The 4139-nt window shown below is 40.9% G+C and overlaps 1 pseudogene; it reads right to left on the minus strand.

The window, feature by feature from the left end:
• Positions 1–1227: 1227 nt before the first annotated feature.
• Positions 1228–1619, minus strand: LOC144224277 (small ribosomal subunit protein uS8 pseudogene; annotated as a pseudogene).
• Between the last annotated feature and the right edge of the window lie 2520 nt (positions 1620–4139).

Genomic DNA, 4139 nt, shown 5'->3' on the forward strand with positions numbered 1-4139 from the left:
GCGTATAGGTGGCTGGCGGTTCTCAGCTGAGTTCCTCCTCAAGAGTTCAGGGTTTATCTTCTCTGAGTGGCTGGAGGAAAGAGAGAGCCTGTATCCAATGACTGGCTGAGGCAAGGATGTATCAGCTCAGACTTCTTACTTCAGTTTGAGAACACGTTGAAGGGTCATCCCGCCCCCAGCGCTCCCATGAGATGAGCTGAGGCTTCTGTGGTGACTGTATCACAGACCGGCTCCTTCCTCTTTGTGATTCTGCTTCATCTGCTCCCCGGTAGGCGTGGCTTCTGAGAGCGGTCCCGACAAATTCGTTTCCGGATCTGCCTCCCAGAGACCCTAACCCATGGCAGGTGCTCCTTGCATCCTCTCTTTCAGTTCAGGACTCCACTCTGTAAAACATTTGCACAGTTTTATGTAGGTCGCCTGTTTAGACTCTACGCCCTTTGTAAGCAGGGAGCATCCACTCATTTGATGTGTCATCAGCGCCTGGCTGAGTATTTATCTAATGAAAAATGTGCCTGCACCCCCCACCTCGTTCTCTCTCTCTCTCTCTCTCTCTCTCAAAATAAATAAACGTTTAAAAAATTAAAAAAAGAAGAAACATGTGTTCCCATGACACCACCCAGTGGTTTTACCCTGGGATATTGAATGTTAGTCCAGAGAAGAAGGGCAAGCCAGTGAACAGGATGTTTAATGGGAGTTAGTATGAGTGGTAGCATAATTTGTGTATAAGATTTTTGGAATTTGCTCCAGGTGAAGGCCTTTTAAACAAAATTGTTCTAGCTGATTCTACACCAGTGTAAGTAACATGGAAGGCTTGGGCCCCATAACATTATGAATAGGATGTCCCCCAATTCCTGTGTTACCTAGGAAATTTTCAATTTTCTAAAGATTTTTACTTTGGCGAGTCAGCCACATGGATAAATCTGGGAATTTTGTGATGGGGGAAAAAGTAATTACTATTGTTGATTTCTTAAGGGTATTGAGACATTTTTATAATTCATAGGATGAAGTTTATGGATAATTTAATGAAATCTTACAAATAAATTAATTTTTAACCTTTTTAAGAAATTTGATAAATTTTGATATGTATTTAAAAAGGAGTAATCCTCAACTCATTGGCAAAAGCCATACAGGTTTTTTTGATACATAACATTTCTTTCATTTATCATTGATGTCGTTTTTTCTTCTTTTGAGACTTTTTTTTTTTTTTTGCATGTATGTATTACATCCCTAGAAGAAGAATCCCAGGATTTTCCCTCCTGTACGTTTTTGTCTTACTTATTCATGGTGGATGATGCCAGCTGAGGTTGTCAGTACAACGCAACCGAACTGGTGGGACGGGAGCAGATTATTCTGCCATTTTTCTAGATCTTTGAGTTGTACATCAGAGGGGGCTGAGCGCCCCACACTTGTTTAACCTGTCTGTAGGGCTTGCAGTGATTTTCGGAGCTCTGTGATCATCGATGATTTGAAATTCGCCAATGTAACCGTGCTTCATCATCACGGCTAGAAAGCGGATGATGACGTTTGGAGCACGTTCTAGTAAGAACCTGGCGTTTGCCTCTCCTTTCAGCATCGCTTCTGCTCCTGAGAGCATCTGCCGGGACGCTCATGCGCGCCATTATGGTGGNNCGTTTCGTTTTTAAGCACATAGGCGTTCCTGTGTATGCCTACTCTTTTCAAATGTGCGATATACTCATTTACTTTGCAAATAGTGGAACAGTTTCCTGAGATTCTATGATGGTTTATCTCTCTTTTATAGAGAATATTTGCAGAGTTAACGTACTTAGGCATTTACAAATGTATCCAGATTCTCAGTTCTACTTTTAGGTTGTGATATTGTGCTGCCTGAGACACTGTTAGTATAGTTCCTTTAATGACACAGAATTTCTTTGTGGGAAGATCTTTGATGTGGGCAGCACCATTCTGTTGGCATCATTTTTGATGCTGTAACAGCAACTCCATAACCAAAATTCACACTGATGCCATGGGAACAGGGCTATACATTGATTAAATGCATCACTGTTATACTGATTGGTTTGGTATTATGTAAATAAGGCATATTTCTAAGAATTTCAGCAAATGAAGGAAACATAATAGATGTTTAGTTACCATAGGAAACCAGCAGACACGTTTTTAAAATATGAAAGCCCAGTAGCTATTTCCAAAAGATCTGATTGGAGTCAGGCCTCCTAGATTCTAGATTAGGTCCTGATGTTAGGAAGATAAACTGAGACAAGTCCCTTTACTTTCCTGGGGCTTGATAATGGTAAGTGTGACCATGTGTTGAATGCCTCCTGTCATTTCATTTTATACACCAAACAGCTGTTTGAAGGTAGGCAGTACTATACCCATTTTACAGATTAGGAGAACCGAGCTTCAGATAGGTTAGGTAAGTTGCTCTAGGTTGCAGAGAACCTCGATTTAGACCCAGGTCTGACTGGGAAGTCTGTGCTTTTATTCTACCTCAATATTCTGCCTACTCATCTTTCATCCAACACACAGAAGCAATAGTACTTGTTCTGCCAGCTTTATAACTGTGTGTGAGAGAGATACACGCACACACACACACAGAGAGAGAGACTGGGAAATTGTCAAATCGCTGTTGTACGTCTGAAACGAATACAGTGTTGTTCAGCTATAACTTAATTTGAGTAAAGGAAACAAAAGTGCCCTGCATTTTATTTGGTCATAAATATCTCCACTAAGACCTCAGTGGTCCTAGGTAGGTCTGACCTTTAGATGCCCTTTGAGGTTGGTATTGCCATGTCACTTCATGGACAAGAAAATCAAGTGTGAGGACCATAAGTGACTTGCGCCCAAACACATACCAAATAGCATGGCCAGGCTACGGACCCAGGTCTGTGTGATTTCAAAGCCTCCTTTCTAATCAGTAGCTTAAGCTGCAGGGTTTCTTGCCCTTGTTGAGCAGGAGCGGCCCCAGGGAAGGAAGAAGCTTACCGTGTAATTGTTTGTTGAAGCATTTAGGTGTAGCACTGAGGTTTGCTTTAGTCCCCTTGACAGTCTCACGTCTTTCATATATGCATTTTGTCTTAGGAAACAGCAGGACTCTCCTTTTTGTGTGCAACAAAATCAAGTTTAAAGATGGACCTTCTTCAGGCTGGGCAAAGTAAAGCCTTCTGCTCAACAAATCTGCATTTACCACCTACCACCTAGCAGGGGCCACAGTATTGGGATCACGGAGATAAGAAAGTCACTGGAATATAATGACATTCCTCTAATAATGATAGGTACTAAGTGCTGAAAGAACACAGTGAACTGAGTGGTTACTTTGAATGCATTTTATTTAAATTTAAGTCTAACACAATTTCATTTCTGTCTTTAAATACCAGTACTGCCATATAATCCTGGTGCTTTGCATTTAACTACAAAACTTCCTTCTTCAACATCCTTATTTTTACATGTGCATAGAAATAAAAGAGTAGGAAAAAAAGTGAAAGAATAAGCAATTGTTTCCAGTATTTCAAAATCTTAATGGTTGTGGAACATGTTCTCATCCTGAGGCTGAACAAGCTAACCAGAGTGCCAAATACGTTTGCTTTTTGGCTGGTTTACATAAAATCAGCATCAGAGAAAGGACATCTGATTGGCTCTTGATGACATCATAGGAATTTCTGGGCAGGTAGTTGGTGCACCAGCCATGGCGAGGGGAGCCCCATGTGAGGATCACAGCGCTCAGATTAAACGTGCCCAGTCAGTGACTAATCATGGGCCTGAGCACAGATTGATGGCCACATTTAAATGATTGGTATCAGGGAGCAGTACAGAAGTTTCTGCAGGCTTGCTCGACTTTAGAGCTTATCACAAACATGACAGTGATTTATGTGATTTCATAATATTATTATAAAACCTTCATAATTATGGATTGTTGGTTAAAAGCTGAATCAACAGTGAACCTGGAAAATAGTAATAATACAGATGGCATGAATTAATTATGACTTAACTAAATGCAGTTTAGTAGGAAAAATAATTTCAATGTAAGGCCCAGGGAGGAAACAAACATAAAAGGTGGTTTCAAGGTTGGAAGCCAAGAGATGAGTTCAGTGGCTGTTCCCAGTTTTGCTACTGTGTCTCCTACGTTTCTTACAAACTCTGGACTTCATTTAAGAGTTACTGTCCAC

This window comes from Crocuta crocuta, unplaced genomic scaffold, assembly GCF_008692635.1.
Source record: "Crocuta crocuta isolate KB4526 unplaced genomic scaffold, BGI_CrCroc_1.0 scaffold581, whole genome shotgun sequence".
Taxonomy (NCBI): Eukaryota; Metazoa; Chordata; class Mammalia; order Carnivora; family Hyaenidae; genus Crocuta; species Crocuta crocuta.